The sequence below is a fragment of the Kogia breviceps genome, chromosome 9, assembly GCF_026419965.1.
Source record: "Kogia breviceps isolate mKogBre1 chromosome 9, mKogBre1 haplotype 1, whole genome shotgun sequence".
Taxonomy (NCBI): domain Eukaryota; kingdom Metazoa; phylum Chordata; class Mammalia; order Artiodactyla; family Physeteridae; genus Kogia; species Kogia breviceps.
The window spans coordinates 21,623,614-21,641,028 of NC_081318.1; the positions used below are offsets into that span (position 1 = coordinate 21,623,614).

Below are 17,415 nucleotides of genomic sequence, written 5' to 3' on the forward strand. Positions count from 1 at the left end.
CTCACTGCTTTAGCATCCTCCCCCATCCCTCATTACCCTGCTTTGAACTTTAACTCTTGGTATCCATGGTACTCTTCTGATCCATCTCTTTATGACACTGGGTTGTTGTGGGGGTTTTTTGCGGTACGCGGGCCTCTCACTGTTGTGGCCTCTCCCGTTGTGGAGCACAGGCTCTGGACGCGCAGGCTCAGCGGCCATGGCTCACGGGCCCAGCCACTCCACGGCATGTGGGATCCTCTCGGACCGGGGCACGAACCCGTGTCCCTTGCATCGGCAGGCGTACTGTCAACCACTGCACCACCAGGGAAGCCCTGACACTGGGTTTTTAAACTATATTTATTAAATGTGAGTCTTATCACTGGAATGTAAAGTCTTTGAGGGAAGGAACTTACCTTCATCTTTTGTGGTGTTTAGAACTGTATTATGTAGGTATTCAAAACTATTTTCTTGAGGTAAGTGAACTTTAGGTTCCCCATTTCCTGACCTAAGGTGGGAAAGCTCTGCTTAAGTGGAGAGAAAAATAAAAATGTACTATAATGAAGTACTTTAGAGTTTTCATGGTCTCTCTTAAGAATTCTCCCAATCTGTTCTACATGATGGGTTGGCAGGTTTCTACAAATCAACTGAGAAGCCCGGCAACTTTGTGAGAAGTCAGAGACCCCGGGCAAAATATTTCTTCTCTGATCTTTCAGACCAAGGACAGCTCCACCAGTAAAAAACCCTCAGAGATGAAAACATTCTTATGGTGAAGGAGCATTTTCAGCACAGGCTGATGGGGGAAAGAGTTGTAAGGGAAGCACAGACTATCCAAGGAAAACACACTCTCTCAGATTTTTAGATCTAAAATTTCAACTCTCACTGAACAACTTCTCCAATGGAATTAATCACTGGCATAACAGCCACAGCAATTCAAAAAAAAGCCTTTCACTCTTCCTTCTAACATAAAAGCTGTAAAGTCACACTTGACATTCCTTTTAAAAATGTTATTCTCTCAGATCACAGAGAATGCAAAATAACCAGTAAAACAGATCTTCTCTTTTATTTTCAACTACTGTTTCTTCAACAAGTTACTTAATACTTCTATGCCTCAGTTTCTTTATCTATAAAATGGATATAATAATAGTGCCTACTTTATTGGATACTGAGCATTAAAATGAGATAATCGAGTGCAGTATGCAGCAAAGTCTGGCTCATAGTAAGTCCTCAGAAATATTAGCGATGATGAGGATGATGATGTTATGGCTTCTCACATCTATGTCAGGAGCTGAAAGGGACTTCAGCCGAAGAAGGCAGACAAGAAAGAACACTGCTGAGATATTATTGTAATGGTGAACATTATGAGTGACATTTCTTGGAAAATTCTATTCAGTTCCTTCAATCTCATTACAACAAATTTGCTTAGAATCTTTATTAAACTGACTGTTGCTTGAAATAAATGGGTTATTAAATGGAAAATCTCTTTTTGTTAAAATTTCCTCTGAAATAGTATTAGTCATAACTGGATTTTATCTTCCTTTTGACATCTTACATGTCTTCTATTAATAGTCTCAATTCTTTAGTCCAAATAACCAATTGAAAACATCTAACTTAATATTTAATACCCAAAGATTTTATCTTATCAAAAAAAGTTGCTATTGGTCCCAAAAGAGAGCTTCTAAATCCTCCAATGGAGGCCATTAATCAAATCACGTAAAATTATTTTTGTTAACATGTAAATGCTTAGAATACTGCAGATATCCAAAATACTTCAAATGGATAATTTTAGGATCTCTAATAGTTACTGAGACACTGTGGACATACACAGAGAAAATCTAAAGCAATGAGCTGGTTAATTTAGACACAAAGATTCTCAACGTCAATTAATTGAGAGTTTCAGTTTGAATTACTCAATTATTCAAGTGCTTACTTCACCTGAGCAATGTGTATATAATAAATTAACTTAGGCTAGGGCAATGTGTATACAATAAATTAACTTAGGCTATCTTAATAATTAATGTGTGTTCATCGATGTACAGGCTAAGGCATAAGATATGAGGTCAGAAAGATGAGGGTTTAAATTTCAACTTGGTAACCTCCTAGATCAGTGAACTTGGGCAAATTGTTTAACCTAAGCCTCAGTTTTTTCATCCCTAAAATGTGAGAAACATTTATTTTGCTGATTTATAAGGATAAAATGAGGAAATACATATGAGGAATAAAATGAGGAAGGAGGCCTAATTGACACTTAGTAGGTTGACATATTATTTCTTTTTTCTTTTTTTAACCACTTCAGTTTCTAAGCTGTGATAATAAACAAGTAAATACATAATATATCGGATGGTGATAAACTCTGTATAGAAGAGCAAAATAGGAACCCTAGAGGTCTACCGATGGGGGGAGTGGTAGTTAAAAAAAGAAAAAATAGAAGGAGACATAGATCAGGTGTCTTAGCCTCACTCCATGCATATAAACATCAAGAAGCAAAGGGCAAGTTATGTTCTTTCCACCTTTGTTGTTTCATGACTGTGATCATCACAACCAGGAGGACACAGGCTAAAATTATGCAGGCAAGTGGAGAAGAGGAAGAAGTCAGGAGTGAGGAGGTGGGGGAGCTGAGAAGCACTGAGATTTGAGCTGAGAAGCTCAAATCCCTCTGATACCCGACAATGCAGTCGAGAGGATGAGTTGACTTGTTCCAGCTCAGTTTCTTTTGATCATTAAAAAAATGATTATTTAAAAAATAACATAACCACATTACAGAAAGGATATAACCTAAATACAGAAAATCTGAGATTTAGAAAAAAAAAAAAAGCCTATAATCCCATTAGCCTAATATATTTGATATCAGCACTTGCATTCATTTCCTCCTAGTCTTTTTCCATAAGCATTTTTTTTTTTTTTTTTTTTTTTTTGCGGTACGCGGGCCTCTCACTGTTGTGGCCTCTCCCATTGTGGAGCACAGGCTCCGAACGCGCAGGCTCAGCGGCCATGGCTCACGGGCCCAGCCGCTCCGCGGCATGTGGGATCTTCCCGGACCGGGGCACGAACCCGCGTCCCCTGCATCAGCAGGTGGGCTCTCAACCACTGTGCCACCAGGGAAGCCCTCATAAGCATATTTTTAATACATCTTTATTGAAGTATAATTGCTTCACATTGCTGTGTTAGTTTCTGTTGTACAACAGAGTGAATCAGCTATATGCATACATATATCCCCATATCCCCTCCCTCTTGAGCCTCCCTCCCACCCTCCCTATCCCACCCCTCTAGGTGGTGGCAAAGCACCGAGCTGATCTCCCTGTGCTATGCGTCTGCTTCCCACTAGCTATCTATTTTACATTTGGTAGTGTATGGTACTGATCAACCGAGTGGTAGGGCATCAATAAAAACAAAGACATAGAGAATGGATTTGAGGACACGGGGTGAGGTGGGGGAGGGGAAGCTGGGGCCAAGTGAGAGAGTAGCATTGACATACATACACTACCAAATGTAAAATTGTATGCATATTTAAAGATAACTGATCATACTGTATACAATTGTGGATCCTGTTCCTTTAAATATAACATTGTTTCATAAGCATTTTCCTTGTTGCTAACCAGCTTTTTATAACTATCTTTTTAACAGTGAATAATATATCATTTAGTAAGTGAACAGTAATTTACTTAATTTAACTATCTCCTTATATTGTTAGATGTTTAGAATCTTTCCAGTTTCTTGATGCTATAAATATTGTATCCATATACATTTTCCTGCCTATTTTCTTTTCCATATATTATCTTCTTAGAATTGATTTTCAGAATTTCCAAAACGTAAAATGTTCCAGGACATCACCATTTTATGACTCTTTATATTTATTGCCAAATCGCTTTTCAAAGGGATATCAATATGCAGTCCTAAAAATAGTGGGTGAGAGTACCAAACCTCACTGCACCCTTGAAAACATTGGATTGTTTCATTATTAGTTTGTTTTTACTGCTTCAGTTTCCAGGCTATGATAATAAACTAGTAAATACATAGTATGTCAGGTAGTGATAAGAGGGTTGGAGAACAGCAAAGTGGTGAGAGGGAAAGTGCCAAGGAGGGGAGAAGAGTTGGTGGGAACCCAACCCTATTTTTTAGGGTTTTATATAGGATGATCAGGAAAGGCCTTGCGGGTTCCTACTTCACTCTTCTACACAGGTATTTGAGTAAAAGCTGAAGAAGGTGAGGGAGTAAGGTATGAGAGTGGTCTGAGGAAAAGAGGGTTTCAGGCAGAGAAAACACCAAGAAAGGCCCTAAGGAGAATTCACACTGGATAGTCTTGGAGGAACAGCAAGAGGGCTAGTGTGGCTCCTGTGTATTGAGAAGAGGGGGCTGGGGAAGGAGATGAGATCAAAGGGAAAGTGGGCAGCCGGGACATGTACAGCTTTATCAGACATTGTGAGGATTTTCCTTTTATTTTAAGTAGGATGGGAAGGCATTGAAGGGTTTTGGAAAGAGGTGAGTCAGGAATTGATTTGTGTTTTGTATGATTAGCCGATTTGTTCGGAATGGATTAAATATGCTCAAAACCAAACAACATCTTTCCTAGCAAACCGCCTACATTCTCAGCATCTCCATCAATGCTCTCACCCATCAGTGCTCAAAACCGCAGTCATCTTTCGCATCTCAAAACCAGTCATGACCAACCCGTCAATTCTGTTTCCAAAATGTCTCTTGCACCTGCCTTCTCTATCCACTCCCATTACCTGAACCCCACCATGACAGTTTCTAACTCATCCCGCAGCCTTCTATTTTTCTGCTCACCACTCTTACTACCCACGCTGTCAGAGCAATCATCCTAGCAAAGCTGATCATTCATTAGTCTGCTCTTTATCTTTCTGCCCCTTCCTCCCCCCCCACCCCCCACCCCCCCCCTCTCCCCGCACCCAGCCCAAATAAGGTCCAGATTCTTCAGAATGGAATTCAGTCCTACCACAATCTGATTCTAATCTAGTGGTCAAAGATGATCTCCCATTATTATTCAGAATTAACTGTGCCTTCCCGTCTGACAAGTTTCCTGAACCAGCTCTGCACTTTCTTACCTACACCTTTGTTTACATTGTCTCCCCTTCCCTGCACCTTCTGTTTAAAGCACCCTTCCCTTCCAGCCCCCATCCAGAAATCCTAGCCGTACTTCCAGGACCACCCCAATCATCACCTTCTTCATCCCCAAACTGCTTGGCTAGAATTATGTTTATTCCTCTGTGCTCCCACAAATTCTACTCCATTTTCCACACATTCAGTATCATATAATACCATAGTTTTGTGAATATGCTTTCTTTCCTACTAGGTGGTAAGTTCCATGTCTTGTTTATCCTTGTAACTCCTACAGCGCTTATCACAATGCCTTGACCTTAGTAGGTGTTCACTCAATGTTTGTGGAACTTAAATACCTAAAAGCCTTGTTGTTGAAACAGAACTAGAATTCAGGTCATCTGATTCCCAGCTCCATATTCCTTTCCCAATACCTTTCTATCTTTCTGACTTCTGTGGTTCATTGTCATCCCATCTGAAGTACATTTGAAACCGCTAAGGAATTTTAAGGAAGGATGACTAAACAGAAAACAAATGCTGAAATTTATTTTCCATGTAGCTATTTGAGCCAAAGTGAATCTAATTTAGAGGCACTAAAGTTTTGACTCTGAATTAAAAAACAAAACAAAACATGGTGCATACAGATCTAGAGACTTCTTTAGCTTCTTAGGGTTTGTTTTTTGAGCTGCACTTAATCTTTTAGGAGTCAAGTTGCCCTGTTTCTCGGTATGCTGTACATTTGTAGTCTCGGTATGCTGTAAATTTGTAGTCTAGAAAAAAGTTTGTGTGATTTTGCTTAATGGCTAACAGCAACATTTCTAGCCCCTAAAAATATGAGAGGGTTTAAACATTTGGGACGAGACCCTGAGACGAAGCATAATTCCTAACTATCCCGATCCTTCCCTTGCCTTCCCATCTTGAAAAAATATCTTAAGGAACTAGTGTTCTAAACTGGGCTTCCCCTTTGGTATTTGAAATTAAGTAAGTGAATTATACTCATGATACATGTTATACACAAGTATATGTAAAATGAGGGTAAAATTAAGTTATAGTATTTACAATATAGCAATAGCTAGTATTAATATGCACACATGAAAATTATTTTTGAGTGATGAACACTGATGTCTTAGGAAAAGGAAGATTTGACTGAGTTAAAACGCATATGTCAGAGAATGGTTTAAGGTGGGGGCTGAGGGGAAGGAAATGGAGTGACTCTCTCCTAAACTAAGAAGGTGTTTTGCCACCTTCTCGTCATTGCAACTTAGAAGGAGGTAGCATTGCTATGAAGAATGTCCCATTGAGGTTTTCACAAATTCAAATGAAATGGGATAAAATTAAAGCCTTACATTTTACTGGAAAAAAAGGATGAAACTGAAGCACTAATTCATCTCCCTCTACTCCATCTCACTCGGAGCATTACAGCAGTGACTGACCTGTGAATCTGACATGAATTGTAATATAGGATCATAGAAATGAAAGTAACCTCTGAAGTAGTTTCATCTACCTTCTATTCTTGGCAAGTAAGCCCCAAACCGTTACAAACAAAGAACTAGTATTTCAGAAACTTTCCCATAGGCAATTTTCCCCAGCTACAACCTAAATTCTACCTTACAGGATGGCATGGACAATTTTTCTTGTGCTCCACAATGGAGATGTGAAAACAGCTTTTTGCCATAGCTAATGATCATAACCATTTCTGTATCACATGGGTTATATTTCTGGACTCTGGGGAGACAGCACAGAATAATGGGTAAGAATTCAGGCTTAGAGACAGATTAGTGCTTAAGCTACAGCTGTATCACAGGCAATTTACTTAAGTTCTCTAAGCCTCAATTTCCTCACCCATAATGTGGGGATGATAATACAGTCCAGCTGATCAAATTACTATAAAGAACAGTCTAGAACAAGTGGTATCCAGTAGAAATATAATGCAAGCTGCAAATGTGAGTCATATATGTAATTTTAAATTTTCTAGTCGCCCCATTAAGAAAAGTAAAAAGAAACAGGTGAAATTAATTTTAGTAATGTATTTTACTCAACATATTCAAAATATCATTTCAACATGTAAAAAATATTAGTGAGATATTTTATATTCCCTTCTTCGTACTAAGTCATCAAAATCCAATGTGTTTTTTAAAAAATTAATTAATTATTTATTTTTGGCTGTGTTGGGTTTTCGTTGTGGTGCCTGGGCTTCTCATTGCGGTGGCTTCTCTTGTTGCGGAGCATGGGCTCTAGGCACGCGGGCTTAGTAGTTGTGATGCATGGGCTTAGTTGCTCCGTGGCATGTGGGATCTTCCCGGACCTGGGCTCGAACCCGTGTCCCCTGCATTGGCAGGAGGATTCTTAACCACTGCACCACCAGGGAAGCCCACCAATGTGTATTTCACATGTACGGTTTGACTCAACTCAAACTAACCACATTTTAAGCACTTAATAGCCACCTGTGGCCAGTGGCTACCACAGTGGAAAGTTCAGGTCTAGAAAAAAGCTGTAAAGCATTTAGCATTATGCTAGGAATGTAGTGAATGCTAAAGTGTTGGGGCTTCCTTTATTATCCTTAATATTCTGAGATAATTTTGTAATCTTCCCAAAGCCTTTACTTCTCCAGGAGAGACTGGCCCTGGCTATGATGCTCTTAGGAGTACCTGGATGGACTAGGTTACTCAAGCTGAGCCTTTCAGTTACTTCAAAGACCACTTCCTTGTGGCCACCCCCAACTATTGTCCGGAGAGGGCCACAAAAAGTTGGATCTACATGGAGAATATATCCACTGAGTGCCAAAATGACCTTTAGATACTGATGCATTAAACCCCAAGAAATAGGCACCACCACTAATCTGCCACCTTCTCATATAAATGGGACAGGATAGGACATTTGCTAAAGCAACCACTTGCTCCTATAATTTTCCCCTTATAAGGATCGAGGTGCTATGCACTACACTGTGCTCAAAAGTTGGTTTGATAAATTAAACATACAGTTGGAATATGACCCAGCAATTCCACTGGTATACCCAAGAGAATTGCAAACATGTTGACACAAAACTTGTAAACAAATGTACACAGCAGCATTATTCATAACAGCCAAGAAGTGGAAACAACCCAAATGTCCATCAGCTGATGAATGGATAAACAAAATGTGACAAATCCATACAATGGAATATTATTTGGTAATAAAAAGGAATGAGGTACTAATTCAAGCTACAGCATGGATGAACCATGAAAACATGATGCTCAGTGAAAGCCAGACACAAAAGGCCACATATTGCATGATTCTATTTACATGAAACACCCATAATGGGCAAATCCATAGAGACAGAAAATAGATTAGTGGTTTCCAGGGGCTGGGGGGAGGGGAGAATTGAGAGTGACTGCTAACAGGTATGGAGTTTCTTTTGGGATGCTGGAAATATACTGGAATTGGATAATGGCAATGGTTGTACAGCACTGTGAATATACTAAAAACCACTGAATTGTTAAAAAAGGAAAGTTGATTTGTTGTCCTAGGGAAGCATGGTCAGATACACAAATACTGCCAAATCCCCAGAATAGAGAAGTATTTGTAAGACTTTAAAAATAGAAGAGCTCACCTGTGCCCAAAATATTATTTGATAGGCTATCATCTTTAACTACAGCACACATGATATAGTCCTTTCTTCTTCCTCTTAAATTAAAATTGTTTTACATTTTAACATGAAGCATATTAACTACTAAGAGAGCACAAACGTCAAGGACACATACACATGTACATAAATATAAATGCATGTACATATGTCAGAATTTTCTGAAAGAATGTACCTGTCACTCTTCTGTTCAAGGCTCTCCCATCACCCCCATCTCACCCTCAGGATGGCCCCACACGTCTCCAGTGCCACCTGCCTACCGTGTGGCAGGAGAGTGCAGCAGTTAAGACATGAGCCAGCCTGTGTAAAAGTCCAGGTCTCACTACTCACTAGCTTTATGACTTGGGCAACTTTCCGAACTCTTCTGTGGCTCAGTTCCCCTTGACAGTGAGGATGGTAAGAGTGCCTGGGCTTGTGGTGAAGATTAACAGAATTAACATATATAAAGTGCTCAGGAGAATGCCTGACCTGTGGTAGATACTTTATAAGTGTTTTATAAATAAAAGTAAATAAATATTTAAAACCCTGTCCCGACAGCATGCCAACCTTGCTATAGAGCATGCTTTCCCTCTGTCTGGAATATTCCACACGGTAGCTCCTTCCCTCTTTCCTTGTGCAAATATCACTCTATCCCTCTCCCTTGCTTGTTTCTGTTTGCAGCATTTATCACTTTCTAATATTCTATATGATAATTTCTTTTGTATCTTCTTCGTGGCCCATCAACTCCTACTAGAAGGCAGGGATCTTACCTGTCTGTTTGCTACTTGGCCCTAAGCATCCAGGACAGTGTCTGCTGCAGAGAAGGCACTCCACCATGTTTTCTGAATGAATGAATGGAGAGTGGTTACTTCTGGGCCGTGGCACTGGGGACGGGGATGGAAATGAGATATACTTTTCACTGAACATAAGCAAAAGGGTGCTTATGTTGTTGTCATAACAATGAAAAGTGTGAAATAAAATACTGAAAAATAAGGAGTATGTGGACCTGAGGAGAAGCTGGTAGCATAAAACAGGAACACTTCAGGTATCTGCGATCTGTGTAAGGATGCTCCTGCAAGCCACCTTTAGACCTTACCCCTTACCCCTGAGTAAAAAGTGGAATGACACCTCAGAAATGGCGCACAGCCCTAGGCTTGAAGCACAGCATACACACAGGTTAGGAAGAAGTCTTAATAAGATCTTCTGTATTGTGTAGTATGTACCCTGTACCTATGGGTACAGTGAGAAAATACTCCATGGCAAAAGGCCTGTTTCCAGGCACAGTAAACAGAAGAATTTGCTGAAGGCTGTTTGCCCTCTTCCCCTCCTGCAGCCTGGACAGGCAGGTGGCCATGGCGCGTGGGACTCCTCGGGCAGCGACAGACTGTCTCCACGGCCTGGGAACAGTGGTCTTCTCCACTCCCTAACAGACCCTCTGGAAACCTGATAAGGATTACAAGATCCCATAGAAGAGCTCTGGACTTCAAATGAACTGTTCTGTAAACTTATCCCAACTAGTTGGAGGTAAAACTCTGTCTTCAGGGTCTCCCACCTCTCTTTTCCATATCTCTTTTTCCTTCCCCGAGCTTTACTACCTCTATCTGCTCTCTCCTGTCAGGAGAAAAACAACCAATGAGTCACTAGCCCCTTGAATAATGTATTACCCCTTCTGTAGGATTTTACATTTAAAAAGTGGTCAATAGGAAAGAAATTATGATGATAATGTTAATAGTGATATTAATAATATTGATGATGGCAATGATAGCTGATGATAGCAGATATTGCTTATTGAATATTTACTGTGAGCCAGGTATTCTACTAAAAAGTGGATACAATTTATCTTATTTAATCCTCCAATAATACAATGAGGTACATATTGTCATACCCACATTATAGATAAGGAATGAAAAGTCACATAGTTATCCAGTGGCAGACAAGGGGTTTAGGAGAACTGTCTCTAAAAATGTTTGCCCTAAGGAATTCCATCATGTTATTCAAACAAATGGATTTCTAAGATGGAAACTTTGACCCTATAAGGAGAGAGCTGGGGAGAGTCAGACAATCACAGCACCCCTTAGTAGCAATGAAATTGACCGCTGAGGCTTGAAACTGCAAACAATCTACTGTGTCTATGACTGCCTGGGTTCAAATCCTGACCCTGACACTCACGAGATTACCTGGGGCAAGTCGCATAACTTCTGCACTTGAGATAATTGTTAGAATTCAATGAAATAATGCCATTGAAGTGCTTGCAATAGTGTGTGTGTGTGTGTGTGTGTGTGTGTGTGTGTGTGTATAACATTCATATACTGTGTATGTTGATTGTTATAAATCCCTACAATTAGAATAATTTATTTCTAGCTTCTAAATAACAGAAGTTCTCTTTCACCTGATTTTATAATGTAGTCGTTGGTCTATATTCTATAGGTTTTTTTAATTGAAAAGGTAGTGTAACAGAATTTCAAAGGACAATACCTCAAATAACATTTCCCTAACACAACAATTATTTTAATTTTGCATGTTGCCTTCAAGTTTTGCTAATTCTGAGAAGCTACATGGAGAGGGCACTAGATTGAATCAGATTTGGATTTTTATCTTACTCTGTCACAAATCAGCTGTATAACCTCAGGGAAGTTACATAACTGCCCTTTGCCTTTTCCCAAAATATAAAGTGAAGTGGTTAGACCAGATCACCTTTAAGATCCTTCTAGCTCTAACAGTCTGTTTTTTTAATCTGTAATCTACTTTTTTTTTTTGCTTTCATGATTTATATGAAATTGTATACATAAGGTACATGTAAGTAATGTTTGCAAGTTACTTAACTTTCTAAACTCTATCAGGGAAATAAAACTTTACATATAATGAGTTCTGCAAAGGTAAGGTTATAACTAAAAACCCTAGAAATTTTTAAAGTAGCTACCAAATTACCAAAAAGCTATAAAAATTAATATTCAGTCATTTTATGTATGTTTGCAACTAAAGTATTACCAATTACACACGTTAATTTATAAGTAATACATTTAGTTTGATAAGGCCATTCTAATCTTTGTTGATATATAGTTACTAATTCATAACATAAATATGAAAATGTTACATTAGTGTAGTTTTTCCATGAGGTATTCTTTTCTATTTTAATAAATTTATTTATTTTATTTATTTATTTTTGGTGTGTTGGGTCTTCGTTGCTGCGTGCAGGCTTTCTCAAGTTGTGGTGAGCGGGGGCTACTCTTCATTGCAGTGCGTGGGCTTCTCACTGCAGTGGCTTCTCTCATTGTGGAGCACGTGCTCTAGGCACGTGGGCTTCAGTAGTTGTGGCACGTGGGCTCAGTGGCTGTGGCTCACGGGCTCTAGAGCACAGGTTCAGTAGTTGTGGCGCATGGGCTTAGTTGCTCCATGACATGTGGGATATTCCCGGACGAGGGATCAAACCCGTGTCCCCTGCACTGGCAGGCGGATTCTCAACCACTGCGCCACCAGGGAAGCCCCAACCATGAGGTATTCTTAATTTTTAAAGTTTCTCTACCAAAGAGGGAAAAACAAAGAAAAAACAGGAGTGACTCTACCTGACTTAGATCATACTGGCAGAAACATGTCAATGTGAATGTCTATAACTAACTATTCATGGGATGAAGCAGCCACTCTCCTGCACTGCTGCTTGGTGTGTAACCTGGTATAGCCTTTCTAGAGGCGACCGACAATACTAATCAAGAGCTTAAATATGTTCCTACCCTCTGGCCAGGTAATCCCACTTATAGGAATTTGTACTAAAGAAATAATAATATGTGCACAAATGCTTTGTTGCAGTATTATACATAACTATAAAGACCTAGCCTAGACCATCTTATTATACCAACTAGCAGAGGCACTATCAAAGACTCCTAGGGTCATGTCAAAAGAAGTCAGGAGCTAATCTAAAGATGCTGTCACAGGCCAAATAAAGGTGAATTTCAGCATTAATAAGAATAATAAATAAGATGTGTTGAAACAAATTAAATGTTTCAATTAATGAGTTTGAATGATAATTTAAAGACAAACAAACATAAAAAGCAAAATCACAAAACATCTATTTAGCCACCATTGGCACATACCAGAAAATCAGCTCAAGGAATAATAGGATTAAAAATATATGGGCTTCCCTGGTGGGAAGAGAGTGGTTGAGAGTCTGCCTGTCGATGCAGGGGACACAGGTTCATGCCCCGGTCCGGGAAGATCCCACATACCGTGGACCAGTTGGGCCCGTAAGCCATGGCTGCTGAGCCTGCGCGTCCAGAGCCTGTGCTCTGCAACGGGAGAGGCCGCAACAGTGAGAGGCCCGCATACCGCAAAAAAAAAAAAAAAAAAGAAAAATAGCCCTTTTGCAATCCTTAATAAACTAATGACTCCAGGTAACAACATAAAAGAAGAGATTATTACACATTATGCACCTCTTAATGGCAAAACACATTACCTATGAAGCAGTCTTGCCAAAAAAAATAAAGAAACCACAACTGAATCTGTTAAACTCTGTAGATAGTGGCAGGTAATATAGAGGACAGAGGAACATGTTAAACTATACCATGAAGATGCAATGAGAAAAATCTAGGCTGTAGGAAGTTCTACAGGACAAACAACTTGGTTTCTTCAACAACTAAAGTGGAAGGAAAAAAAATATTTGAGTGGAAACCCATTTATATTTCAAGAGATTTAACAGACATATCAACCTTTAACAGACATATCAACCAATCTCATCACGTGAACTTATTTGGATCCTGCTTCAAACCTATAAAAATAAATTATGGGGTTTCCCTGGTGGCGCAGTGTTTTAGAGTCCCCCTGCCAATTCGATCCCTTGCCCGGAAAGATCCCACATGCCGTGGAGCAACTAAGCCCAGTGCGCCACAACTACTGAGCCTGTGCTCTAGAGCCCACGAGCCACAACTACTGAGCCCGCGTGCTGCAACTACTGAAGCCCGCGCGCCTAGAGCCCATGCTCCGAGCAAGAGAAGCCACCACAATGAGAAGCCTGTGCACTGCAAGGAAGAGTAGCCACTGCTCACCGCAACTAGAGAAAGCCCGCATGCAGAAACGAAGACCCAACACAGCCAAAAATAAATAAATAAATAAAATAAATTTATTTTTAAAAAAATTATGACATTCATGAGACAATTGAAATTCTGAACAATGACTTATTTCATATTAGTAACATATCATTGTTAGTTAGTTTAGATGTGATAATGGTTGTTTTAAAAGGCTTTATCTTTTAAAGATCCAAATTGAAATATTTGTGGATGAGATGATACAATTTCTGGAATTTGCTTTAAAATAGAATAAGTGGGAAAGAAGAAGAGGGAATTGATGGGTTGGTTTGGTCATCATAGGTTGATAGGTACATAAGGTTCATTATGTTCTCTGTCTACTTTTGTTTATGTTTTAAATTTTCTATAATAAAACATTAATATACATTTACATATAATGGGTTTGTGTGTGTGTGTGTGTGTGAACACCCATTATAAGGGATACAGCAAAATATTGATGGTGATTATCTCTGGATGATAGAATTGTGGGTGATTTGGTGATTTTTATCTTTTTGTTTTTACTATACTGTATATTCTATATTTTTACACTGCACTTATATTCTATCTAATCAGGAAAAAATTATTTTAAAAGAAAATGTTTTAAATTGTTTAACAGTACCATTTTTACCATTCAACTAGAATTCACTTCTGATGTAATGAATAAAATAACTTTGTACTTTAAAAATATAATTGGCCAGGCAAATTACTTAATATTTAATTATATTTAGTTTTGAGAGGGTACAGGAAATAGTTCATGAAAATATAAGGCTAAAGTAAAGTGTGAGGTCTAGAAATTCTCTCATTTGGTATGATAGGGTAATCTTAAATTTATAGCTTAGGAGGAAACAGTTAATTTTTTTTCTCCTTCTTACATAACACGAAAACAACTGATCCAGTTTGGCACAAACTTTCTCCTCCAAAGTCACCTTTGTGCTGAAATTCAGCACCTCAGGTTTCAGTCAAACAACTTGCAGATGAGAAAAGGTTTCTTAACAAAATTTTCTTGTAATTTTACTATTGTGTTAGTTCCTGGCAACTTGGGAGAGTCCTATTTTCATAGTTAAGTGGGTCGGGGGAATGCTTCTTTCTCCTACTTTCTAATATGCAGAAGAGCAAGCAGTTTAAATCATTCCTTTTGTATCGCTTAAATAAATGTAAGTCCAAGACAGTAGTTGCAATTAAGAAAAAGATAGTTAATGGGTATTTTTAGCATATTAATAGTTAATACGAGGTACTGCAGGATTTGTCATTCAGTTATGAGAAAATTAGTCCTTAAGATCAGAAGAAAAATTTTAAAACTAACATAAATACAATTATATTTTGTAATTACATGTAGACTTACAATTATTATACCATGATCTGAATGTTCTATAATCAGATAACTGTCCCTTCTTCATTTATTTTGAAATAGACTTTTCATTTATCTAATTTTCCTTCTTCCTTTTGTTCACATGTAATTTTCTGCTACAGAAACCATAGTCAGCTCCTGTTATGAAATATATTAACAGATTATCACTTAAATAACATTTTGTTCTGAACGTAGGCTTTAAAGCAAAGTCATTGGTAGATGTAGTTTATTCATTTGGAAGTGAAATTTTCTGACTTAAAACTGGCTAGAGACAGATGATGTCAATTTGGGTTCATTTGTCCATTTGCGGTTCCACGGGTAGTTAATTATATGCTTCCCGTAAATTCAGCCTTCACTTGCAAGTATGTGCCAGGCTTTGCACTAAGTATTTTCATATATATAATCTCAATTATTTACTATAATAACACTGTGAAATAGTTATTTTGGAGAGAGGTTAAGTTGTTTGCTCCAGGTCAGACAGTAATCTAATTGATTGCAAATCTTATGTTACTACTTTTAAGTTATGAACATCGGTGATTGAGAGCATTTGTAGCAGTTTTTGGTGCCTAGTATGGAGCCTTGGACTAAAAAGTACGTCAAGTCAGTTCAAAAGCTGATGTTCACCTGTCTTATTGTAAAAACAGAGTTCTCTACCTCCCCCCGCACCCCGACCCACTCCGGAGGATGTGCAGGAGATGCAATGTGCTCCATACTGCTTCATGCATGGAGCCAGCTAAGATGGACCATGTCTCATGAAGAAGAGGCATCAAGAAGAAGGGAGAGGGCAAGCTGTTCACAGCAGCAAAGCAGTGCTAGCTTTCTGCCTTGATCTTATAACAAATTTAACAAGGTACAGACATTTTTAAGCCTGGGAATACACAATGTTTTGATTCATTGACCAACAAACTAAAGGTCAACCTGAGAAAGTTGATTCTTGACATATTTCCACCAAGGGTCACTTGTTTCCATCCCAACGGACTCAAAGTTAAGAATTAAAAACCTCAACGTTAGTAAATTATAGGTTTGGAATACTGAGACTTCTAATTAGACGTACATCCCCAGTGCCAGTAGAGCCCACTCTGTTCGTTTACTCATTACTCATAACCTCATGTAAAACTATTTGTTTGGGATGTGGTTTTTTTTAAAAGCCTTCAGGCTTACTTAAAGAATGGAATATGTGAGAAAAGAATTTTTCCAACTTTTGTTGACTCAGTGATGAAAAGGAAAAATATATTTATATGAATTTGGCTGCTTGGTAACTCAAAAAGAATTGATCTAAGAAACTTGAAATTTCACATGTTAAGTGCTAAATCCAATTATAAATTTCAAACACAATTTTCCAAAGCATATTCTTGTTCTAGCTTATTAATATTACAGAATCATTCTGATGGGTATCAAATTATTAACTGTTTTTATAAGAGCGTACTAGAAATTACTACTAGGAATATTTTATTTGTGGAAACATAAATACAGGTTATATAACACCTTGTAAGTGGACTTGAACTAAAGGATCTTAAAAATAAATAGGAACAACAAAAATAAAACATGACTAACTCTCCAGCCACCATCAAAACAAATGTTTCCAAGGACCTGAAGCCAAGAAAATAGAAATCTATAAACACAAAGGCTAAGATAAATCAGTTGCATCTCCTAGGTCTCCATACATGACAAAACAAAACACTGAAAACCAACGGAAACCAAAAAAACCCACTTGCTGTGAAGGAAAGAATGTTGAAGAACATTGACCTTTTCTGCCCTCTGCCTACCACAGAAATCCCCACCACTGCTGATTTTTATTTTTTATTTATTTTTGGCTGTGTTGGGTCTTTGTTGCTGCGCGCGGGCTTTCTCTAGTTGCGGCGAGCAGGGGCTACTCTTCGTTGTGGTCCTTGGGCTTCTCATTGCGGTGGCTTCTCTTCGTTGCGGAGCACAGGCTCTAGGCACACGGGCTTCAGCAGTTGTGGCACGTGGTCTCACTAGTTGTGGCTCGCGGGCTTAGAGCACAGGCTCAGTAGTGTGGCGCATGGGCTTAGTTGCTCCGCGGCATGTGGGATCTTCCTGGACCAGGGCTCGAACCCATGTCCCCTGAATTGGCGGGCAGATTCTTAACCACTGCGCCACCAGGGAAGCCCCACTGCTGATTTTTAAATTATTGAATCTCCAAAAATTACGGGAGATGGATGTCTTAAAAATGCAGTAGATTCAGTCACACAGGTCATATCCTTAGCTGAAGTAGTATTTACTGAGGGACGGCTAATCTACTTCATTCATTTTAATAACCAATTCTTTCTCAGATTTACTACAGAGCCAAATCAACCTAATTATTAAGGTACAATAATATTGTATTGAACTATTTTTCAATCCAAGAATTTTTATTATGG

The 17,415-nt window shown here is 38.7% G+C and overlaps 1 protein-coding gene across 8 annotated transcripts in view; it reads right to left on the reverse strand.

Moving 5' to 3' along the window:
- The window catches only part of MKLN1 (muskelin 1), a 339,221-nt gene that overhangs the window by 287,690 nt on the left and 34,116 nt on the right, over positions 1–17,415 (reverse strand). For 3 of the 8 annotated variants that reach the window (XM_067042146.1, XM_067042139.1, XM_067042141.1), the window contains one exon: positions 9,403–9,474. The exons of the other annotated variants lie outside the window; for them this stretch is intronic. The gene's annotated coding sequence lies outside the window, so the exon portion shown is untranslated. The remainder of the gene's footprint in view (positions 1–9,402; positions 9,475–17,415) is intronic. 8 annotated transcript variants of the gene reach the window in all.